Source organism: Ambystoma mexicanum, chromosome 1p, assembly GCF_040938575.1.
Source record: "Ambystoma mexicanum isolate Mex_15411 chromosome 1p, UKY_AmexF1_1, whole genome shotgun sequence".
Taxonomy (NCBI): Eukaryota; Metazoa; Chordata; class Amphibia; order Caudata; family Ambystomatidae; genus Ambystoma; species Ambystoma mexicanum.
The window spans coordinates 1,403,715,261-1,403,742,040 of NC_090921.1; the positions used below are offsets into that span (position 1 = coordinate 1,403,715,261).

Consider the following 26,780-nt stretch of genomic DNA (forward strand, 5'->3'; position numbering starts at 1 on the left):
CGTGACACACAGAAATTACTGCCCCTCCTAGTGCCTGTTCTTTATCCAATAAAACACAAATACAATACACTAAAAACAACACTACTTGTTTGCGGTAAATAGATTGGGGATACCAGGTATAAGGGCGCTGTGGCTAATGGGTCATGAATATATGAAAAAATATGATTTAATCAGCTGCAGACTATGGTACTCGAGGCTACCCCTGTCTAGTATAATGAACAGGTAACAGGAATGTTCCAAGTGCAAGAGCTGATACAGATGATATCAACTGAAGAACAAATATTATGACATTGCAGATCAAAAATTATGTGTTATAATATTCATATTTATTCCATGGTCTCCTTATTGGTGTTTTAAACCAATGAAATTTGCTGGGCCAACACCTGTTTTGATGTTGTCGGTCTTTTTCGAGGCAAATCAACACATCTGCATTAAAATAAAAAACATACATATTACAAAACGGACGTGCATTGCATGATATCAAAATCAATTTGACAAAAACAAACAAAAAAGACCCATAGTTAATTCAAAATGGTTATGTCCATATAACAATGTATCCATGAATAATTCCACCAATCAACAGATGAGGAAAGAATATAGGAAAGGGGGAGGGGACACAAAAATAGGTGAACATGTGTAAGTATCACACAAGCTACTTTTGTCATCAAATTGTATTCTTAAATATAACAAACAGTGCCATTGCCACTATGGTCCTTAACGAAACAGGGATTTGTCTCCTATTGCTAACATTTCCCTCTATGTTACATCCTGTCCAACAGACAACAGTAGAAAGCCGTACTGATCAATATTGATGATCTTAAATCAACTGCTTAACATTAGTGGTGTATGCACTACATAAGCAATTTAGAGGGTAATTCATGGAATGAATGTGCGCTGAAAAGGGGGGCGCAAGTGTGCAAATTGCAGCACACACGAGCGAAACCCGCGCAAGCGCCTGTTTGCCGATTCATGGAAGGCACTCAGCGTGGCTTACCTGGGACCTGTGCCAAATTTGCGTGTGGCGCACACCTCATTGCGGCATCCCGAATGCTGTGCGTAAGATGCCCAGTGGAGGTGCACACCGCCCAGCACACACACCTAAAAAGGGGGCAGATCTCGCGGAATGGGGAACAACACGTGAAAATGTGGGCGTTATGGGGGAAGTACCGCTGCAAAATCCTCAAAACGTCCACACGCGCGCTAACAACACGTATTCATGGAATCGAAATGGGGAAACCCGTGTGCCACAAAAGACGCGCTAAGCCGGAAACACGTACACCAGGCGAAAGCTGGCATAAGCACCCCGCGCAGCATAAAAGTGTGTGCAAACAACAAACAAGCTTATACCGCTACGATGAATGTACCGTTCCTCACAGCAGTGGTCGTGGGATACAGCAGGAGGAAGAGGATAGCTAGGCCCTGCATTTTTTTTACCCAGGACCCGTCTTTTTGGGATGCCTGATGACCAGGTCTATGGCATGTACATGTTTCCACCCCATTTCATCCTAGACCTGGTTGCTGAGTGGGAGGATGACCTCACATCTCCCACCGTGTGCTCCCAAGCACTGAGCCCCTTGGAAAAGGTGCTCAATGTGATGCATTTTTTGCACACTGAGTCATTTCAGCGGACAACTACCATAGTCGGAGGCATTTCACAACCCACGCTGTCACGCAGCCTACACCAGGTGTTGGCAATCATGAGTGCAAGGCCCTCAGTCCGCAGGCACATATACATGACCAGAGCTCTACATCCACCTAGGGCCAGTGAGCATATCTATTGCAACCGCAAGCACTGGCATCCCATCAAAGTGCAATTGTTATGCGATTCCAATGGAATAATCACCTCTGTCTACGCAAACTATCCAGGGTCCACGCATGATTGTTTCATATTCAGAATGTCACCCCTAAATCGAGACCTGAAAGCTGGGAGCCATGGCGACACATGGCTCATTGGTGAGTACAAATGCCTGTGCACCAAGTACTGGTGGTTGACTGTTTAGGTCGGAATGGTGACAAGTGTTGTAATATGTTGGTTCCTAAGCTTGTCAGATTTTTCTTACATCAAATTTTCTTCAGGACTGGGGATTCCAACAGGATTTCACAGGGGATTTTGTTCTGTTGAGATTCACCCCTGTTTCGTCCTCCCCCTCCATCCCTTTTCTATTTCTTTTTCTGCTAACTTCTGGTTTGATTTTTGCCGTCACAATTTTCTTTGACGTTGGATTTTATTTTTGTGTACTCCGTTCTAAATTTGCTTTAGCATTGTGCACTTTACACCCATTTTGTATTGCAGGGCGTCTATCAGATAACTATGCACTTCAATTGTATGTATTTAATATTGATTGTGTGTCTTTTATGCTGTTTGACCATGGATTCAGCTCTATGTATGATGTCATTTAATATGTGAACAATAAAGTTTAATTGATTTTATACTATCCTTGACCTGGCCTATCCCCTCATTGGGCTCTTACACTGAGAGTAATTGATTTCGCTTGATTTTTCCAGCGATTAATTTCACGTGACCCCTTTTTCTCTTGTATTGCTCGTTCTGTTACTCCCCTGGGTCTACGTGGTTGGGAATGCCTATCCTTGATCATATATTAGTACAACACTTTGTTGCATGGGCTAATTTGATTGATATTTCTCACATTGAGATACTGTGGCACGCTACTGCAGGATAGAGCACTTTTCATTTTACTACTATTCATTCCTTCATAGCATCTATTCACGATGGCGGCAGCAGATTCGGTTTTCTTTTCGGAGGAACAATTAACTGCAGTGATAGAGCTACCTTCCTTGTTTGACAATGTAGATGCTATTCCAGGTACTGGTCACAACTTTAATATCACCAGTGAAACTCTTCTAAAACTCAAGAAGAATAAATTTCGTTCGGAAATGCATAGTCATTTGTTAACTGAATATTTGGAAAAGAACATCATTCCTCAGGGCTTGGTGGTACGCCTGGAACCCTGTTTATATATTGACGAGGCAGAATATAAACAGGCATTTTCCAGAGTAGCTATTAAATGCAGCTGTGATTTAATACTCTTGACGATTAATACAGCACTCAAAAAGAGCACCATAATTGGTGAAGAGATCGAAAAAGCAGAGACCACATTCTTATTAGACACTTCTATTGCTTACCTTAAGGAGAAATTGGACCTTATTGAGAAGCAAACAAAGGAATTTATTAAAATAACAACTAACAAAAAAATTGACAAACTTAGGACAGATATTCTGGCCTTCACTAAGGAAGGCACATTTCCCTATCTTAACGCTGAATATAAAGGACCAGGACACTGGCAAAATCCTAATACCCCTCAAACAAGTACTGTACCTTATAGGAAGAAGGTGACTTTTCAGACACGTCTTCAGATAGCAGCATGCCATATTCTAATAGAGGGACACGTAATAGAGGTAATCGAAGGAACAGAGGACAGCACAGAGGAAGAGAAGGTAAACCTTATTGGCAATATCCTTAATATTGCCCTCTACTACCTTTTATCCAGTATGACCAGATTACCCTGTTTCTGACATCAAACCTCCCTTTTCCTCCTCCAGAAATAGGACCACCATCATTAGACAACCAATTTCACACCAGGAGACGTTCCTATCAGAGATAATACCCAAATCAGCAGTTTATAATATTTCCCATAGAACTTTAAACCCTCTTGAAATCTCTGTGCTTGATACAGGGTTTTCGTTTGAACCCATGCAAAATCCTTCAAAAATGGATACGGAAATTGAATTACGTAGTCTATTTTGAAAATTAGACTGAGAGACTTTTTCAGCACTAACGAAAGAGAACAAACTGACATGGACACCAACACTCCATTTAGGTGCAACTCTACCTTCACGTCTAGTCTCAATATGGTCAATGAAGAAACAGCGATCTTTGAGAAGGCTGTCCTTAGAGATTTCAACTTGCTATACAAACACATTGATAGCCAACCACATACACCCAGTTTTAATTTCTCTAAAAGGGAGTGGGACTGCCTTAGAAAATTGAAAGAAGACTCTACTATCATAATTAAGCAGGCAGATAAGGGGGGTGGTATCGTGGTCCTTGATGCCACCCAATACGACCAAGAGGTTATGCGACAACTTGATAATCCCTTATTTTACCATAAATTGAGTGGAGACCCGACAGAAGGGATCAGTAAGGAAATTAATGTCATCTGTTTGGCAGCACGCGAGGCAGAAATTATTAGTGAAAAGGAATTTTTATTCCTTACGGCCAAAGGGACTAGAGTCCCATTGTTTTATGTATTACCAGAAATACATAAAGAGCCTATAAATCCTCCTGGGCGTCCTATAGTTTCTTTATGCAGCTCTATACTAGAACCATTGGGCCAATTTCTGGATAATTTCTTGAAGCCTCTGGCAGCTAATACCGATACTTATGTATCGGATACTACAGATGCCATTAAACATCTTGAAAATCAACCTTTCAATCCGGAACACGAGATGTTAATAACTCTGGATGTAGAGTCTCTTTACTCTAACATACCCCAAGCTGAGCCTCTACAGATTATCAAAAGCTTTCTGGACAGTTGCCATGAGACCCAACATATTCCTAGTGAATTTTTGATTCTGCTATTAGAGTTAGCTCTTATCAAGAACTATTTCCGATTTAAGAACTCTTATTATTTACAGGTAAAGTGTATAGCGATGGGGGCATCTTTTGCCCCCAATTATGCGATCTTATACATGTGGCAGTTCAACAAGTCTCTCATTCTAAACGACTCCAACCCCTATTCTGCAGCGATAAGTCTATATAAGAGGTATATAGACGATATAATAATGGTCTGGGACACAACAAAGGGTGATTATACCACTTTCCTTCCTTGGATCAATTTGTTAAATCCGCACCTGAAATTCACTATGGCAACCAGTAACATCTTGCTTCCATTTCTGGACCTTGCCATCAAGATTGACACAGATCACATTTTCGTAGATCTATATCACAAAGAAACAGATCGTAATACCATTCTTCGATTTGGTAGCTTTCACCCGCAGGCCCTTAGGGAGAGTATCCCCTATGGGCAACTTTTGAGAGCAAGGCGTAACTGCACCAAAACCAGTGATTATTCCACACAGGCTGGAATTATTTCCACCAGACTTACGGCCAGAGGCTATCCACCATATTTACTTAAACAGGCACGGAAGAAAGCCAGATACCAAATTCATGATATATTACTTACCAGGCAGAATAGACCTGATATTAGTAACCAACTAATTGTATGTGCGACTACCTTTAATTCCCATCATAAAGAGATCAAAAAAATGATCCACAAACATTGGCATCTTCTCCAACTTAATAACCCTGATTTAGAGCGACCCTTGTTTGCCTTTAAAAAGGGTAGAAATCTAAAAAACTGGCTCTTAAAAGCAGACCGTTCCATGCCTGCGCCCGACAATCTACTATTCATTCACAATGGGGTTTCAACCGATTATGGGCCATTTCCCACGCAGGTTTTGCAATGCTTGTAAATCCAACCTGGCCTGCTCCGCTGTTACCATCAATGAGAGAGTATGGCCCCTCTAGCAACACACCACGTGCAATTCTACGAACGTGATCTATGTCATTATCTGTCCATGCAAAAAATGATATATAGGAAAAACAGCTAGACCCATTAAAACGAGAATCACGGAACACAAATCGAGAATTCGTACTAATACCAGTAATGTTCCTTTAGTGTCCCATTTTTTGGAATCAGGTCACAACTGTGACAATCTCAAATGGTGGGCACTAGAACGCGTTACAGGGACAGATTGACTCAACACATCAGCAAGACTTTCCCAACAGGAACAGTGGTGGATGTACCAAACGGATAGCTACCATAATGGCTTGAACCACCAAGAAGAATGGCTCCATTGTATTACTTGAAGACCACTTGAATGTGTTTTGTACATTGCAAAGGCTAGATAATTGTCTGTTTTAAGGTGAGTGGTTACAAGGAATTTAGTGCTATGATGCTGCACTGTGTGATGTATAGCGCTCCCTTGGTTATACCGTACCGGGCATTTCTCTTCAATCTTTTACTAATTCGACTGAAGTTGGTATCCAGTATGGAATTATGCTGGCTCTCTGTTCCTTATACATCCTGTATTATCAGTATAACATATATATATGATCTCCGGTTTGTGGGCCATAGATATAGGTGATCCAAACTAAACATGGACTACATATAATTATACCGAGGTGGATTGCATACTTCCATTATATTAGAATTTTGGTCCAAACATGGGGGCAGGGTTCTTGTTTGCCCCTACTTTCCTGCTAGCTGGAATAGCATTTTTCGGCGTGGCATTCACAAATTCACTGTACAAGCTCTTCTATTCCTTTAAGAGCCATCAGACGTACTCGAACGTCACGTGACCATTCATTGTAGTCACGTGTGTACTAGATTTGCTACTTTAGGAGACGAAGGTGGAAGCTTACTTGTGTCCCGATTACTCTGGAGTGACGTTTTGGAATGCGAAGACGCCCCACGGATGGCAGGATATCTACTCGTCGGCTGCGTTTGAGTTTGGCAAGAACGGACGAGTGATTGGACATTACACGGCCAGTAGCAGTACTGTCGCCGTTAGGCAGGTAAGGTTGCGGCTGCCCTCGAAGCCTCCCTTTCACCTGCCTGGCTTTTAATAATTTTGTTTTGATACGATTTAACTATAGTACTAAAGGAACGGGACACTGGAGATTTCACAGGGTTTTTAATGCTTTAGGAGAGCACTATTTTATGATCCTTTACCATATGGCATTTGCCTTTAAGGCAGGGCACAATTGCGCTAGATGGACACCAGTTTTGTTATTTGCCGGTTACCAGCACACAGCTGGACAGTGATTGGGTGTGCTATCCACGCCTAGGTTATTCCGTTTAGCACCATCTTAATCGGGGCAACTGGCTTTAGAGCAGTTTTACTCTCTGAACAATGGTTTGAGCCGGAAAGCATATTATTTTATGATTCCTTGATGCAGATGCCTTTTTCTTCATTGCTTTGGATTGGCCGTGCCTGTAATTCTGACTTTCTGCTTTCCTTTCTTCTTCTGTTTCTCCCCTGTTTTGTCTCTGCAGTGTCAGATACCCTGCAGGTGGGGCTCACATCGAGTTCCTCTAGAAGTTTATTCAACCAGGATACCACCACTTCAGAACTGAGAGGTTTTCTCCTCTTTTCTCCTTCTCCTGTGGCTCCACCCAGGAAGAGTGATCTTCAATTTTGAAGGTGTGGATCTTTATGTTGAACGTTGGACTGATAAAGTGCTCTGTTCTGTTGGTTTATGTAAATGCCACAAGGGATTGCAGTGAGTAGCTTGATTTATGTAGGTCCTACTCTCCTTGCTACCTGCCCTGTCGGATTCATTTACTTGAATATCCGCGGTAGATGAATGGGGATGGATTCATTTTCTACGTCCTTATACTTATCAAGGTTTCCACATCATACCTCTCAACTGAGCTTTTTGTGCATGTTTCTTGGACTTTTGTCAAGAACCACATTGTAATCACTTGTAAGGAGTAACTGTGGGGTTGCTAGGCTAGGTTAAGGATTTTTAATTATGTGTTTTTAACTTTATCATAAGTTTGTTCTTTTTTCTTTCTCTTTTACTTTCGGATGTATTTTTAGTCATGAATCGGACAAAGATGGAACACAACAATTATCCATATGCACAGAGGATGAATCAGGCTATGGAAGGCCACATGGAACAATATCAAGATGTCCCCGATTTGTCTGTATAAAGTGTTTGCGCTCCTAATAAACCATAACCATTTCTGTCCTGTCCTGAGGAAGATGATGGTCAAGCCCTCTCTCTCTCTTTTGTTAAAGAGACAGACGTCTTATACAACTTTTGGAGGTTGTCGAAACTACCTACCCTGTACCAGTGTAGCACATGAGATTGGTGTTAGCTGCACCAAGTACTGGTGGGTGACTGTTTAGGTCGGAATGGTGACAAGTGTTGTAATTTGTTGATTCCTACCATCTTTAAACCTTAAGCTTGTCAGATTTTTCTTATATTCAGTTTTATTCGGGACTGGGGATTGCAACAGGATTTCACAGGGGATTTTGTTCTGCTGACATTCACCCCTATTTTGTCCTCCCCCTCCCTCCCTTTTCTATTTCTTTTTCTGATAACTTCTGGTTTGATTTTTGCCGTCACAATTTTCTTTGACGTTGGATTTTCTCTTTGTGTACTCCGTTCTAAATTTGCTTTAGCATTGTGCACTTTACGCCCATTCTGTATTGCAGAGCGTCTATCAGATAACTATGCACTTCAATTGTATGTATTTAATATTGATGGTGTGTCTGTTATGCTGTTTGACCATGGATTCAGCTCTATGTATGATGTAATTTAATATGTGAATAATAAAGTTTAATTGATTTTATACTATCCTTGACCTGGCCTATCCCCTCATTGGGCTCCTACACTGAGAGTTATTGATTTCGCTTGATTTTTCCAGCGATTCATTTCACGTGACCCCTTTTTCTCTTGTATTGCATGCATGCATGTCACACACAGAGAAATGGCAAAACCCAACTAAGTACAACCACTATCACCTCCTCAGGGGACAGTGCCTACCCTCTGAGCAGCTACATGATGATGCCAATACGGTACCCCACCACATCACCCGAGGTAAGATACAACTCAGCCCATATTGCTACACGGGGCATAGTGGAGCGCACATTCGCAGTGCTCAAGTCACATTTCCGCTCCCGTGACTGCTCTGGTGGCCAGCTGCTATATCCGCCCCAGTAGTGTGCAGGATCATTGTGGCAGCATGTGTCCTGCACAACGTTGCAACCCGGTGGGGCGTATCGGTGGACATGGTGGTGCCCCCACATCCCCAACCACATGCATGGCAGCTGCGCATGGGAAGGGAAAGGGCACGTGGCGAGGCAGCCTGTACCCAGCTTGTGGCTACATTTTTCACCTAAAATCCCACCCCTGCGGAGTGCACACAGGCTTGGCACATACCAGGTGACCATCGATGATGAGAAAGCACAACCTTACCACCCTGAGAATGTGTCCCTGGAAGTGCTACATTGTGTGCATCCCTAGCTACTTAAAGAAACCCAATGCTGTGTGACCAAAAGCCACACATTCATGCTGCATAATGGACCACCCCTTTGCAAAACAGCACACCCAAATACTGGTATGTCACCTAACCCCTTACAAAGCCCATATCACCCGCTCGGCACACCATGGCATGGTATGCAATGTGAAAGCAACCAAATAAATGCACAACACATGACACAACTGTCACAAAGTGCACCTTCACAAATGGAAACAGGCCACAGACAAGTCCCTCTCACATATGAAAATAAAACTGCACGCATGAACATATACTTACCAGCATGACTAATCATTAATAAAGGACCCAACAGAGGCAATGTCAGACAGTGACCAATCACAATAGCCCAAGTGTCACAATCTAACAAAGCCACCACATGGACCCCTCCCATCTTCAGTGTGTTGCTGGTAGGTAAATGTGGCAGGGTACTGCATACAAACATGAACTGCATCTGCAATGGAGACAGGCAAGGTAACACATGAAGAAGAAATATGTAAATATGCAGAATGTGAAATATTAAAAACAATATACATATCAACTATGCAGTGGAGAAACCATCATGAATCCCCACTGGGGGTGTATATACATTTTGGACTACAGACTGGCCACACAACTGATGGAAGCCCAATGCCTCTGTGTAAGTTACTGTCACAAAGTGCCCTCCTTGCAAGCCCATGGAAAGGGGAAGCATGAGTGGCATATGTGTCTGGACCCCAAGCCTCAAACACAAACACAAACACAAGACAAGCATGTATGGGCCCAGCTAGAACACACAGTTGATGCCTTTGGATGCCACACAAATCAACATACTGTACCATGATGGCACAATAGACAGAAAAAGTGAGAAAAAAAAGAAAATACAAAAATCAAAAATGGCATGGTCGACCAGAGGGGCAGGGGGGCCCACCCAGGAGGGAGAAGGTGCAGGGTGCACCTCAACACCCACATGCATGGATGTTGAGAAAACAATATCCCACCATGGGCTCATGGCCTGCACGGCTAGCCAATAGTGGGAGAACTGTCGTTGCTGTGGTCACCATCTGGTGCAATATGAGAAGGTGTGCGTGGTACGGGAGGCTGGCCATGCATAGCCCTTGAATGCTCCTCCATGGCAGCAAGCATGCAGGTTTGAAAGGTTTGGTTCTGCAGGATGATGGTCCGGAGGTCTCCATGAAGCACCTTACGCGTAGCACGGAGTTCTGCCTGCAAAGCCTCACGTGATGCATGGATCTCCTCACCGTTTGCCTGGAGCTCAGCCAAGATGTTGTGTGCTAGCTAGTCCAGCTGCTGTTCTGACTATCTACTCTGGGCCATCTCAAGTGCACGCACAGTAGCTCTGAGGGAGCTGTTATCTTCCCTCAGGGCATCCCTGTGGGCCTGTGCTTCTGCAGATATGGCTTTGCGCAGAGCCCCCAGTTCAGCCCGTCGGTCCCTGTTGACAGCCAACATGTCCTACCTGTGTGAGCGGCACGTGGACTGCAGTGCCTGCTGCTGGAGCTCCACCTGCCTTTCGGGGGGGAGAATGGAAGTGGTCACCCTTTCCACAGCCTGAGCCATCATCTCACATGATGCCCCCCTGTTGCTGTGCAATTGCATAAATGGAGTTCTCCCACGTAGTATTGCCCGGTGGCGCACGTCCACCGCGTTGTGCTGGCACTGCCTGTGGCTGCAGGACTGCATTCCTCCTTTGATCTGCTGCCCCAGGAACAGGAGCAAATCGTGTGGAGTATGACCTGGCATCCATAACCATCACAGACAGACCTTCCAACACTGAATGGGCCATTGAGGGCTCTACCCCCAGTGCAGGTGCGTTGAACAGAACATCATCCCTGCCAGAAACACTCACCTGCGACAGAACATATGTGTCAATGTTCGATTCGGCACCTGAGCCATAGAGATCCTCAGAGGTGTACTCAGAGACACCCGTGGACAGGATGGTCTATAGGAGCAATGGATTCTCATGTGGCACCACCCCATGTCCTCCACTGGTGTTTGTTTGGGGCTCTGAGTAGTCCTGCCTCTGCGCCATCTCCTCCTCCTCCACAGCTTTTAGTGCCTCATCACCTGCACAAAATGAAAAAGAAGTCATGAACACACACGTGAACAGCATAGCCCACACACATAGGCATTACAATGTTGACATCCAATACATTAATCAGACATGTCACATATGACACAAACTCAGCCATGCATGCAGTTGCAATGATGTGGAAGGGGACCCTGAAAGCAGACACTGATTAGTCTAAAATGGAAAAGCAACACATGTGCTGCATGGTTCATAGCAACTGCATCACACATAAGCCTGTGAGTGGCATGGACCATCCACAAACATGACAGATGCAAGCACACAGATGGCACGTAGCATAGCCATGGCAGAACTGACAAGGACACCCAGATGGGAGTGAATCACAACTGTCCCCCATCCATGTAAAATGCATTTAATCATACAGAACATGCAAAAGAGTATGACAAAACACACATGTGTCACACGCTGCAACAACACCAGTGTGTTCCAATACAGTGATGGGAGGCACGTGGATACATCAATGGTAGGTCACTTTGGCATGACACAAGTCAATTGGCATGTTGAAGGTTGAAACGGGGCTCAGAAGTGAGCGGGTACAGTACATGTGTAGGTCCTCAGCAGTCAATACAGAGACAGAAAATGTAACTACAATGTTGTGTTATGATGGCAGTTTAAGGGCAAGTGCAGTCATCATGTGCAAAGTGTTTGCAGTGGTTAGTAGGGATACAGTGAACCCCAAACCCAAGGGAGGGGGGTGGAATGGTGGCACTACATGGGTCACATATGGCAGTTATGATTACATAGCCTGGCCTGGCACTCTATCACAACACATCACCCAAGCAACATAAACATGGTCTGGACACACACGCATGGACACTCACCGGACATCATCTCAAGATCTGGGAGGTCTCCCACGCCTTGCATCTGATCCTCTGTGATGAACTGTCCAGCTATTGCCTCATGTTCTGTGAGTTCATCGTCCTCGGCTGGTGTCCCACTGCCAGTCAGCAGAGTAAAGGCTTAATTAGAAGTCAGCTTGTTTTTAGCCCGGCGTTTGAGGTCATTCCAATGCTTCGAGCAATCATCAGCTGTGCGCTTCACAAATCCCAAGGAACTAATGTGGTCCGCGATGCACTGCCAGTGGGCCCTACTCGGAGCAGGCATAGTTTTGCACCCAGCCGTCACCAGCATGTTGCGGCCGTGTTCCAACACGTAGCCCACAAGTGCGTCCAGTTCCACATTATTGAAACTCTGCTTCCTTGACCTGCCGGAGGGCTGAGGTGTGTCTGGTGTCCCAGCCTGTCAAACAAGAGCACACTTCTTCCTCTTGAGAGGTGGTGCGGACCCTGAGTGGCTTACGCTGCTCTAGTCTGTAAGGGCTGAAGCGCAGGTGGACTGGCCACTAGAAGCAGGCAATGGCATGATGACCAAAGGTCTCACTGCAGGCATTGGCTGCTGGTTGCTGTTGCCAGGACCAAGTGCCACAACTGCCTCTGTGTGAGGGGCCGGGACCAACACTGTCCCGGCTGGGTGACTCACAGCCGGGATGGAGTCAGCTGAAGCTGCCCCTGCAGCCTCCACAACCTGGATGCTCGGTTCAGCAGATGAAATTGATGCCCCAAATCCACGTGGCCTGGTGACAGCAACTTTCAACGCCACACGTGGCTTGGACTTCGTGACTTTGAAGTTGGCTTGGGAGTCATCCCATGCCTGTTCCGTGACCAATCTGGGCCGGGATAGCAGGGCCTGAGCTGGGATGGTGTCAGCTGCATCTCCCTGACCCATTGGGGGGGCATAGCTGTCCCTGAATGGTGCTGGAGGCCCTGCCCTCTTGGGGCACCCTGCCCATGTCACCCACCGCTGCCACATTGGCCACCCTGGTCATCCTGTCCTGGCCATGTGACCTACCGCGTACACCTCTGGGAGGTCGCCCAGCTTTGCCTCCCTTACCACTTGGTGTCCTCCCAACCATGGCACTGATGTACTTGTGCGACTGGGAGTTGCAGAAAAAATTGTCCTGGGCAATTGGGGTGAAGGGGGCAGGCCACTAGATGGAATAGGTACCCCTGTGCTCCTGCAAGGCTGTCTGTGACCCCTGGGGAAAAATGACAGGTTACGCAATGCTGAGGCACCCCAAAAACAAAAATAAACGTGCATGCGACCGCTCGGAATTAAGGTCCTGCAGTACGCTGTGGCACCCAGAAATACAAAAAATGCATACACGTGGAACACGCAGGATACTATGACCTTGCAAATGGTGTACGTGACACATGGGGGCAAACACAGTGGGAATATTACATGTGCGACTCACCGTCTGCCTGGAAAAAGTACCCAAAAAAATGTGTATGCGAACATTGATAACTCCGCCGCCAAAACAAGAAGTTAGCTCTGGCGCAGTAAACAAGAAGTATGCACTGCAACCGTTGTGAAGTAAATGCGTGTGAACCCACAAGAAGAAGAAGAATCACACGCTCACTCTCCACAATAATCAAATAGAGCAAAATGTCATCCTACGTGGACCAATAACCCGTATTGAAAGCAATGCCTACGCGTGTCACGTCACTTACGCGCTAAGGGCCTTTCCTCGAATTACACGGTCACGTGCTGTTTTTTCACGTGTTGACTCACTCTGCATCAAGCTGGCCACACGACAACACACGGAAGACCACACTCCTGCCCAGAAAGCCATTTACTTGCACCTCAGAGCCTCGAGCAGCCTCCTATGAGCCATCTGCTGCTGCTGCCAGCCTGCCTGCAGCCAATGTACCCTGCTATTTGGTGCCTGCACAGAAGCCATTTCCAGGAATCCTGTTCCTGAGACCAGCTCTGCTGACCCTGAAGACTCCCGACTGGTGTACCATCGCTCCACACCCCAGCCCTAGGACCCAGTTGCCCACCCACACCTGCCTCGGGGGTTGCCATGTCAGACTAAACACCATCCGGGGCCAGTGGCAACCCCCTTACAGACAGGCAGAGGGCTGTCAGCTTCACTGCCAATGAAGTTGGCATCCTGGTGGAGCAAGTCCTGGGGCATTATGATGCCCTCTTCTCAACAACATTGCGCCTCAACAAGGAAGGACGGAGGAGGATCTGGTCGGATATCATGGATGCCATCAACGCGGAGGGGGTGGCATCCCGCGACTACCAACGCGTCCTGAAGCGCTGGGAGGACTTCAGGTCGTGGAATCAAAGCAAGGCCCGGCGCCTCATTGCAACTCATGGAGAAGTGGGGTCCCGGGACCAGTTGACCAGCATCCAGATGCCGGTCCTGGAGCGCACACGCCCAGTGCTTCACTACCAGGTCCTCGAGTTGCAGACCTGTCTGGAGTCGAGAGGTAAGTGTCCATGTGTACATTTCCAGCGTACTTCATGTCGAGGTGTGGCAGGAGTGTGCACCTTGGCCTCATGTCTACCATGCCCCATGTATGTATGTCTGTGTGCAGGGCCATGACAGTGCTGCATGTGAGTCCACTCTAGGCAGTTCCATGTCAATGGTGTCTGTGTTGCAATGCATGATGTGCACCAGCATATAACGACGCAGACATGTTTGTATGCCTGTGTCTGGACTTGGCCATGTTTGGGGTGTGAGACATGGATGCTGATGTCACCGTCATAGTCATGCATGGTGTACATGTGCGTGTGTCTGAGTAGTGTGTGTGTGACTTGGAAACGCCATGGATGCATGAAACATGACCATCACAATGCGTGAATTCACTGATGTGGCCTAGTTGTCCATGAATCCACTGTGTCGGGAGGTAGACATGGCCAGATACATGACTGTCCGGTGGTGTGTGTGCATGTGATAAGCATGTCCCATGATGCATGAGATGTTCAGCCCCCCATCGGATGTTACAACGGTGCCTTGGACATGGATGCAAATGTCTATTGCATGTGCCATGCCTGTTTCTGCATGTGTGTTGCTTGTACTGACCTGTGTGTTGTGTAGGGTTATGATGGAAGTGACGTTTGACAGTGCCACTCATGTGCAATTGCTTTGTGTCTAGCAGACTATTGTTCAATACCCTGATTCTTGTGTTCAATCTCTCCCTATCTACGGCAGCGACTGAGGAAGAGGGCAGAGATGGTGCTGTTGAGCAGAGCGGCAGGGATGCCCTCACCAGGCATGGACTCATGGCCCGGTCACCCTCGCAGGACATGTCATCTTCCGGGAGCGAGGCGACTGGTGCTGCATCCATGGCTGTGCCTGCCGAGGGGGTGCCCAAGAGGCAGAGGTTGGAAGTGGGCTCCTCGGCAGCGGTACGGGCAGGTGAGCCCCCACAGGGGCTACCCACATCGGAAGATGGTGCAGAGGCATCCAGGTTGGTGGTGGGTGAGGAGGAGGAAGAGACCACACCAGACCCACATATGGGACCTGGTGGGGGTGTTTCCACTGGTGTAAGTGGTGCAGTCCAGGGGCAGAGGCAGGAGGCAGCACAGGTTGCCGCGTAGGGGCCTGTGCCTAATCCTGTCCCTGATACTGAGACTGCATCACCATGCACCAGCAGGGATACCCCATCCCAGGCCTGTCCATAGGTAGGGGGGAGTTCCACATCAACTGACAACCCTCTGCCTGTGGACGTGGTGATCCACGACAGGGTTGAGCCTGTCCTAATCGTTATCGTGTTGCGCACATGCACAATTTATGATGATGTGCATGCTTCCTGGGGGGACCACGCATGTCATCATGAACAGGTTTGTGCCAACATGAACTGGTTAGGAGGGTTCATTGTCGGGGGTTTCCACCATGTGCTGGGTGCTCTTGGGACCCTCTCCTCCTCTTTACACACTGTGCGCCAGTCTTACTCCATGCCGTCTACCGGCCCACATGCAACCAGGGCCCCCTGCGGACCTGCCCAAGCCATCACGGCTAGGCTGGTGGACATCCCATCCCTGCGACAGTCAGGAGTCGGAGGTCCAGCAGAGGTGGTCTCCCAAGCAACTGGACCCCTGGCAATGGAGGTTGTGCAGGCACCATCAAGCAGGGCACATGCACGACGGTCCCAGGTGTTGCCATCTTCCCGGAGACAGTCATGGTGGCACAGGCAGATGGCATCAAGGCAGCAGCAGGCTCGCCGTGAGAGGCGTCATGACTTGGGCTGACTACATCATGGGGGCAGGCATCAGCCGAAGGGCAGTAGGACCCCGGGCAAAATGGGTCTTCCATGTGGCAGAGGTTGGGCCAGCAGATAGGTGCAGAGAGGACATGGCTCACCATGGTCAGGGCGAAGAACTCCCTTGAAGGGGGTAGAGTTCCTCGTGGAGACTTGCAGGGAGTTGGAGGAGAGCATGGCGGTGTCCCTGCGAGACCTCGAGGATAGAGCGCAGTTCCGCCTCCGGGCCATTGACTCGGAATATTTCTGGTACTGTGGATTGTTTTGATCTATTTTTTGACACCCATGAAGACATTTTTTTTTTGTTTTTTTTGCCCTTTAATTTATGATTTCTGAACTCTGGACATGGCCCACTTTGAGGATTTTTTTTCTTTTTGGATCACATTTTTTTGGCATTTGCATTCCAGTTCAGTTGACAGTCATCGATTTTTTGTTCTCATGGTTGCTTTGCGTTTGGTAGATTTCTGTTATTTAATACATTTTCATTTGTTCAGATATTTCGGTTGCCTGCTCCCATTTGTTTGGTGCATGTGTCAGTCGTCATTGCCTCAGTCATTTTTCGCTGTTGTGTGGCCATGTGGAGCATTTCTTTAGGTGCATGCATGTGTGCTTCTGTGAATGGGTCAATCTTGGGTACGACCACTACTAAAAAAACCTACACTTGACCCAGCCACACCCACTAACTACCGACCCATAACAACCGTCCCCTTCTTACTGAAAATTCTGGACAAGGTCGTCTATGTACAAATACAGAAGCACCTGCAAGATCACCACTTATTAGGATCCAGACAATCAGGGTTCTGCCCTCAACATGGGACTGAAACCGCACTCATTGACTTAAAAGCTCAGATCGACACGCTCAGAGTCAATGGACAAGCCGCCCTACTCCTACTCCTCGACTTATCTGCAGCTTTCGATCTGGTTGATCATTCTGTCCTATGCTCACACCTTCACTCTTCAGCACACTTATCTACTGAGGCTATCACCTGGATCACATCATTCCTTAACGGCAGAACTATGAGGGTCTTCTCTCCCACTGCTGCAGCAGACCCCATACCCATCACCTGTGGTGTACCACAGGGCTCCTGTGTCTCCCCTACTCTGTATAACATATTCACCAAGCCACTTTTTGGTGATCTGGATCATCTCGGTATCACCAACACTAACTATGCAGATGATACCCAGATCCTCCTTCCGCTTTCTGGAGATTATGGAAAGGATTTGGCCTTGCTAAATAGGATATACATCATCATCCAGGCATGGATGGCCACTCATGAACTATGCCTGAATGATGATAAAACAGAGCTCATCATCCTAGGCACCACCTCCAGCCTAAAGAAACTGGGGCCGGCCTACAATTCCTTCATGATTGATGGGAATAACATCACAGTCGGACAGGAGGTCAAAACATTGGGATTCTACTTGGATTCTAATTTCTCCTTAAAAAGACAAGTGAGCTCCTTAGCATCTTCCACGGCATACACATGCAAATTAATATGCACAGCCAAACCATTTCTCTCGGACAATAGCTGCCTTACACTTTCCAGAGCCCTCATATTGTCCCGCCTTGAGTACTGCAACGCCCTCTACTTGGGATTGTCCAAGGCCACCACCAGCAAGATACCAATCCTCCAGAACAATGCTCTTAGAGCAGCTCTGGGCATCTCTAGAAGAGAACACATAACAGGATTCAGCCAACAGAACAACTGGCTCTCCACTAAAGATAAAATTCTCTTAAAAACGGCATCACTCACCCACAAAGCTCTCAACAATGCTGCCCCAACCTACCTGGTCAATAGATTTCACAGACAATCCTCTTTAAGACCCGTAAGAACTGCATATAAAGACTGCCTATCCATTCCCAACTACAAACGGGCCACCATAGGGGGAAACAGCTTCCCGGTAAAAGCTGCCAAGTTGTGGAACTCCCTGCCTCCTAATCTCAGAATGGACCTGCCTTACCAGAACTTCCGCTCCAAGGTAGTTTCATGGCTGCAAACTGAGGCCCACTAGGACAACTAAATGCTGCGCTACCCGCACACACTGTAACCACGTGTGCTTACTTTACTACTTGCATATAATGCCTGTCTACCTCACTGCTGCTTTGTATATAGCATTGGTTTACCTTATTGTCTTACGTATATGGATATGTTATGATGACTGCAACTAAGCCTCGAAATTTCTTGTAAATGCTGTGCCCTGATACCTCTGGGTACCCTCGCACATTATAAATAATAAAAACAAACAAACAAACAAACAAACAATGATATGCCATGGGGCCTGTACTGGGAAGTGGGGACAATGGATGGGTGTGGAGTTGCACTGTGGGGGAGGTAGCATGAGGTGTCATTTGGGTGGATATTTGCTACATGCATGTATGTTTTGACAATGTGTTGGTTGGGAGGGCATGAGTCGGGGCCTGCTTGCAGGTGCCAATCACTGGTGGGGGGACATGAGTCAGGGCCTGCTTGCAGGTGCCCGTCACTGGTGGGGGTCATGAGTCAGGATGCCTGCGGGCCATGGTCATGGAGGATTGGGGGGTCCCCTGTGGTGTGGGCTGCCTGCGGGGCATGGTCAAGGTTAATGGTGGGGTCCCCTGTGGTGTGAGCTGCCTGTGGGGCATGGGGAGGGGCCACCCCAAAGCCAAAACGCATGAAAAGCGCACTTGCTTACCCTGGAATACACGTACCCCGCTCGCGCCAGCCAAATCGCGTGAAAAGCCCACTTGCGTACCCCAGAATACATGTATCCTGCTCACGCCAGCCAAATAGCATGGAAAGTGCACCCGCGTACCCCAGAATACACGTACCCCGCTCTCGCCAGCCAAATTGCATGTGAAGCGCACTTGCGTACCTCTGAATACATGTACCCCACTTGCGCAAGCCAAATCGCGTGGAAAGCGCACTCGCATACCCACTGATTCATGTACCCGCATGCCGAGGACCCGCGTGCACCAACTGCAGCCAGCACACACTGCAGGAGATCCCCCTACACCCCTGACCATGCCCCGCAGGCAGCCCATCACCTATGACCATGCCCTGCAGGCAGCCCACACCACAGGGATCCCCCATCACCCATGACCATGCCCTGCAGGCAGCCCACACCACAGGGGACCACCCATCACCCCTGACCATGCCCCGCAGGCAGCCCATACCACAGGGGAAACCCCTACACCCCTGACCATGTCCCACAAGCAGCCCACACAACAGGGGACCACCCATCACCCCTGACCATGCCCCGCAGGCAGCCCATCACCCCTGACCATGCCTCGCAGGAAGCTCACACATCTGGGGACCCCCTATGCCCCTGACCATGCCAGGCAGGCAGCCCAGACCACAGGGGACACCCCTACACCCCTGACCATGCCCCACAGGCAGTCCATCACCCCTGACCATTCCCCGCAGGCAGCCCACACCACAGGGAACCCCCATCACCCATGACCATGCCCACAGGCAGCCCACACCACAGGGGACCACCCATCACCCCTTACCATGCCCCGCAGGCAGCCCACAACACAGGGGTCCCCCCTATACCCTTGACCATACCCCGCAGGCAGCCCACATCACAGGGGAACCCCCTACACCCCTGACCATGTCCCACAGGCAGCCCATACAATAAGGGACCACCCATCACCCCTGACCATGCCCCACAGGCAGCCCATCACCCTTGACCATGTCCCGCAGGCAGCCCACACCACAGGGGTCCCCCCTATACCCTTGACCATACCCCGCAGGCAGCCCACATCACAGGGGAACCCCCTACACCCCTGACCATGTCCCACAGGCAGCCCATACAATAAGGGACCACCCATCACCCCTGACCATGCCCCACAGGCAGCCCATCACCCTTGACCATTCCCGCAGGCAGCCCACACCACAGGGGACCAGCCATCACCCCTGACCATGCCCACACCACAGGGGACCAGCCATACCCCTGACCACTACCCACAGGCAGCCCACACCACAAGGGACCCCCCTACGCCCTTGACCATCCCCCACAGGCATCCCACACCACAGGGCACCACCCATCACCCCTGACCATGCCCCGCAGGTGTCCCACACCACAGGGGACCAGACATCACCCCTGATCATGCCCCGCAGCCAGCCCATCACCCATTACCATGCCCTGCTGGAAACCCACACCACAGGGGACCCCCCATCACCCATGACCATGCCCCGCAGGCAGTCCACACCACAGGTGACCACCCATCACTCCGGACCATGCCCGGCTGGCAGCCCACACCACAGGGGATCCCCCATCACCCATGACCATGCCCCGCAGGTAGCCCATCACCCATCACCATGCCCCGCAGGCAGCCCACACCACAGGGGGGACACCCTGACATCTCTCACCACACGCAGAGCACTTTCCACGTGATTTGGCTGGTGCAAGCGGGGTACGTGTATTGAGGGGTGCGCAAGGAGATGTTCAGGCGATTTGGGTGGCTGTGCAGGGTACGTGTATTCATAGGGGTGCGCGGATACATTTTCACTCGTTATGGCTGCCGCGAGCGGGGTATGTGTATTTAAGGGGGTGTGCAAGTAGATTTTCACACATTTTGGATGCCGCAAGCGGGGTACGCATATTGAAGCAGGGGCACAGGCAGGTTTTTTTGCATTTTGGCTGGCGCAAGCGGGGTACGCTAATTTTTTCACGCAATTACGTTGTAGGGGGGCTGTATGCTGGTGCAGGGTTAGCGCGGTCCATTGTGCCATATTGGGGATGTCTGAGGCTTTTTCTGGCACAAATGGTGTTCTTAGGGGCGTAACTGGCACTGCTGGATGTTCGCTGTGCCACAGCTGCAAATGGGTAGGGAATCCATCAATTGCACTGCGCCTGCCGCACACGTGTGCATGCTCCCTCTTTGTGCTAGGCGCGTGTGCTGCTACTTCTGCGGTGAATTCTACGAATTGGCCCAATAAGTGTTACACATTCCTTATTGCCCATTAACTGCATTGTTGACTGTCACAAATGGTGGCAGTGCCGTTCCAGTCTTAAAGACAACTTCTTTGCGGTGTGTAATTTCCACCAAAGATAACAATAGAAAGCCATGTGTGTCAAAAGGAGTGGACTTGAGTTAACTCTTAAACATATGCGGTAAAGAAGCCAAACTGAGCACAACTGGACATTTAATCTCGAAGATCTATGTCAAATGGTGCCATGTGTGAATCCCATTGCTTACCCACTTCTCAACTATGGGCCTCATTCCGAGTATGGCGGTAAGGGATAGCGGCCACCGGTAACGAGACCGGTGGCAGTGATCCCTTACCGCCATACTCCGAGTTCCCTTTGCGCCCTCGCCCTTAACGCCTGCTTTGAGCAGGTGTTAAAGTCGAGGGCGCAAAGGGGCCTCCAAGCCAATAACGGTGACCATAATGAACGGTCACCGTTATTTGCATCTTCCCCATTCCCATTGAGCCCTATGGGGGCTGATTTGGGAATGGGGAAGAGCCTTGGTGAATGGGGAATTACCGCCCCGCCAACCTTGGAATGGGGCGGTAATTCCGCCATCCACCAAGGCGCTGCCGGTCCGGGTACGGCGTCAACCAAGGCGTTAATAGCACCATTGGTTAGCGCCGTACTCGGAATGAGGCCCTATGTCTTTCAAAGGTAGCTGAGCATGTGTGATCTGTTTCTGAAGTTAAGACGCAATCGTCTTGTGTTCCCGATTAGCTACAAAAAAACACATTTGTAATTCTGGTTTTAGATGATTACAGTGCTGGTGTACCGCAGTGGACCTATTAGCATTAGCATGCCTGGTGTGTGTTGTGAAAGGTCATCTCAAGCAAAAAGGAAATGATAATAAGAAAGCATGGGCTTAAGTTGTGGTCATTTATGTCTTGGAGTTCCGTACTGTAACCAGTGATGGTATATGCTTCAACCAAATGGGAATAGGAATAGTGTTGCACGCCCATGCGGTGGGCTGTGAGCCCCGTGGGCACTGTTGCTGATGGGTGGCTGGGAAACTAAATTGTTCAAAAATTGCGTGCAGTGCAGCATTCCATGCAAATTGCCTCTTGTAAATAAGACGTGAACTCACCTAGTTTGTTCTTTTCAAGAAAAAAGCTCGGCTGTCTCCATGACGTGACCCTGTCTAAATCTGGATTGCCACTCATGAAGGTTATTAAGAAATTCTGAAATCTGGATATACACAACACGGTCGCCAATTGTAAGCAAAAGAGGACTAGTAGTTATGGGCCTATAATTGAGCGCATTGAAGGGACACAAACCGGTTTTCTTCAACAACAGAGAGATCCATGCGGGTTGTAGGTGATCCAGGACATGACTTCCCATGAACATAGTGTTACAAATTTGGTAAGGGCTTAGATCAAGACAGCTAAGCATGCGCTGAAAGGTTCAGCCGGAGAAGAATCCCCCTTACATTGGTTGGTCTAAGCTTATCAATAATTTCGGATGGTTCTGTCTGCGTGACTGGATGGAACTTGAAAGCAGCTACTTCCAGTTTTTTCGGCAACTTCCTATTATATGTTTGTACAGGAACTGCTTCTGTTCCTTTGACCTCCATATTTTGTTTAATAATATTCAATGTATTTATTGCATGGCTGTCTGAATAGATGTACGCAATTCTGTGTTTTTAATTGGCAGATTTTCCAGGGGTGGGCACAGTGTTTCTAGTTATTTTAGAATTTTAAACAATTCTTTAGAGTCATGCTGTGCTTTATGAATTGTATGATCCAGCATGTTTTCTTTTTTGCTACTATCATAGCCTTTTTAAATATGTAAACACTTCTAGAAAGACTTGTCTATTACTCTCCAGTTTAGAATGTTTCTAGTTATAAAAATATTTATTTTTCTTTGACTTGAGGTAGTAGATTAGTTCTGCTGGGTGCCAGTGTATCCACCGCTTTTTGCAAAGTATCCTGAATTTCTTCACGCTTTGATCGATTTCATACATCGATTTCCACTACACCCCGCACAATACGGCGAAGTACCAACAACCAGAAATGCCACATCCCATCCAAAAATCGGACCCAAAGAAGAAACCACCGCTGATCTTCATCCCAGTAGCATCACAGTAAAAACACCAAGACTAATCAGCCCTGTTATCAACTTACTAGACCGCTTCAATGAAGAAGCACTTGTCTCCGTTCTTCATCCTACCGACATCAATGCAGCAACCTCACAAACAGACAATTACAAACCCGAACAACAAATAACCTCAAAACAAAATCTCATCCAGAGAATCCACTGTAACCTAATAAACGCAAGGTCAATGTCCAAACACGCAACGGAAATATATGACCTCCTGTCAGAAGGAGGCATAGACATCCTATTTGTAACTGAAACATGGCTAGACGACAACTACAAGATCACCCTCAACAACTGCCTGCCTGAAGACTTCAAATGCATCCAAACAAACAGAAAATCCAAAAGAGGGGGGGGGACTAGCGATCATCCACAAGGAACAACTGGCCATCAAAATGGAAGATCCACTAAACATCGATAAATGCGAATCCTTAATACTACTGAAGTGGGAGAATGGGAGAAAAGACTCCCCCCAATCTCCTCGCGCCCCTGGCCTAGAGGATCGCGACCCAGACACCCGCCATGAGATGAATTTGCCTATCTACCAGACGACCAAATACCCTGGTACAGGAACATACGGATGTGCCCATCAGCCTGCACACCAGCCTGCCCTGCTCAAGCCGACACCTGCGGCATGGATGAACTCGACTAAACCCTTCAACAGTAAATAAACACATTGTTAGAGATGCCATGACAACCTAGCCAACTGTCAGAACAACCGTGCAACCATGCAGAATGTACACCCCCACACCAATCCACACGAAGAACATACTCAGTGCTATGACGTAGGTGACGGACACACCCACTGACGCGCACCTTTATTATTTTTCACATAGGTTTTTCGAAAATGCAGAAACGCAAGACGCACAAAACACTCATCTAAATGCTTGCTGACGCTTCTCCTAACCCTTGCATTGTGATGAAAATACAACGTAGACATGGTCCCGCCTATGAAGCAATGTGATACCGCAACTTAAAGTGCCGTGCATTAAACATCCCCACCTATGCACCAGGCCCAAGTAGGCCACAAGCACGAGCCTCCACGAACATTGAACGAGCAAGAGTACAATTGCTGACCCTGCAGAACACGCCCAGCGAGAACTGACAGCCAAGGGAGCGATGTTGCAACTCGCATGCCACCAGCCGACGCCAAGGTCGCACCTGCAAGCTAAGCCAGACACACAGTGGAAAGTACAATTTAAATGTGCAGAATTCTCCCTCAACCAAGGTCTCTCCTCACGTGACCAAGCCAAACCTGACAGGGTGCCAGACCCAGGAGGGAGAAGTCGCCTGGGTCCCACGTTTGAGACACAGGCTGCAACAATGAAATGACCCAATGGACACCTACAGCGATGGGAATGGTCTGCTCTCAGGCATATGAGAAAATCCACGCATTGTCTGCACAAACACATAGTTACATATTGTTGCAAATGACAGGTGCACCGCGAGCTGGGAACAACGATGGTCCCAGGCTGGGGGGCTCGCGAGTCGACCAATCAGAACATGGGGCACTCATCACTGACGCCACTAACATTAGCCAATCGTTAGGGGTCTTTGTGTAACAATTTTCAAGTATCTAATAGAAGGGACAACCTGACTGACCCTTAACCACTAACAGCGTTCTCTATACGTATGCTATACTAACCCTACCAATGGAGGGACCAATCCAGAGTGGCGATAGGTTTTTTGCTAACTTTCCCAGGTGACGCAAGTAGCGCATCATACTGAGGCAAAAGGGGCCTGCGAGCCCCACGAATTTCGAGAGTCTGGACGGACACGTACGATCCTAGACCCATCCCTGCCGTTATTCAATAAACAGCAGTAACACCTTGCTTCTTGTGTGTGTCTCATACTCATTTTTGGGATACGCTGGAGGAGTTGGGGCCTTCCAGCCCAGAGGTCCGCGGAAGGCCCAGCCGACCCCGGGAGAAACCCCCCGACACTATGACTTTCAGTAAACCCCAAAACCAACCTGAAATTCATACTGATATACAGACCGCCAACCTACGATGCGACTTTCATAGACGCTTTCACGGAAGAAATCACTACCCTAGCCATCAAGTACAATCACCTGATCATCCTCGGAGATTTCAACATCTGGTTTGACGAAGAAACCACAACCACACAACAATCCCTAACCGCCCAACTAGCAGCCATGAACCTACAACAACTAGTCAAAGGAGCAACCCACTCAGCAGGGCACACACTTGACGCAATCTTCGCCAACAAGGATCTCATCACCACGGCACCCGCAATTCAAATACTTTCGAGGGACCACCTCATCATTCCGTTCGTAATCACAACGGCAGCTCCAACAAAAAAGCAACAAGAAAAACAACCCATCATGATGAAAAAAAACTGGAGAACCATAAAAAAACTCCAACCTAACCGAGCTCCTTGAACTCAGCAAACCACAAGCATCAACCATAGAAGAAGCAGACCTAGACAAAAAAGTTGCCCTACTTCACACCTGGATCGCAACAACCCTTGACGACATCGCCAAAGAAAAGCCCTTCACCCCATCACGCAAGAAAACTATAGCAAAATGGTTCACCCCACAACTCAACGCCATGAAAAGGAAAAACCGAACACTAGAATCTGAATGGAGGACCAACAAAACCACCGCAAACAAACTGAAATTCCTACAACAGATCCGCGCATATAAAAAGGAAATACAAAAAGCAAAGAGGAAACATTACGACAACCGAATCTTCAGAGCACCAAACGCTCAAAAAGAACTATTCAAAATCATAAACGAAATATAAAACCCACCGGTCTGCAACAACACCCCAATCCCATCGACGACACTTTGCGAGGACCTCGGAGACCACTTCAAAAACAAAATAACCTCCATCCAACACACCATACAAAACAGACCAAGCGTTCACAGCTCAAACCCCACTGACACAGACGAGGAACATGCAAACAAGCTACAAAACTTCCCAGAAATATCAGTTGAGGCTTTCGTCAAACTGGTGAACCAAAGCAACAAATCGGGCTCTCCTGAAGACCCTTGCCCCCCAGACATATACAAAACAATTCTCAAACAAGGAACCCCCATGGAATACCACAGGAACCTACTAAATCTCTCAATCTCAACAGGTAAAGTACTGCAGGCCTTCAGATCGGCTTACATCAATCCACTACTCAAAGACACAACAGGAAACGTTGAGGACTTATCTAACTACAGACCCATCTCCAACATACCCTACATAGCCAAACTGCTAGAAACGTACGTCTACCAAATAACCCAAGAATTCATAGAAGAGCATTGCCTACTAGACCAGGCAGACGTTGGATTCAGACCTATGAGAGGAACAGAATCGGCTCTCCTCTCAATATGGGACGACCTAAAAACAAACGCAGACTCAGACAACAGCACCGCCCTGATTCTCCTTGATCTGTCTGCAGCCTTCGACACTGTCAACCATGCCATCCTCATAAAGAGACTAGAAGCACTAGGGATAACAGACACTGACCTACTATGGATCAAATCCTTCCTAACAAACAGAACAGAAACAATAT

At 48.0% G+C, this 26,780-nt stretch overlaps 1 long non-coding RNA gene across 1 annotated transcript in view; it reads right to left on the reverse strand.

Annotated features, from left to right (window-relative positions):
• Positions 1-308: 308 nt before the first annotated feature.
• The window catches only part of LOC138578923 (uncharacterized), a 43,764-nt gene continuing 17,292 nt past the window's right edge, over positions 309-26,780 (reverse strand). Inside the window, exon 3 of the long non-coding RNA XR_011304002.1 lies at positions 309-426. This is a non-coding gene — a long non-coding RNA (uncharacterized lncRNA). The remainder of the gene's footprint in view (positions 427-26,780) is intronic.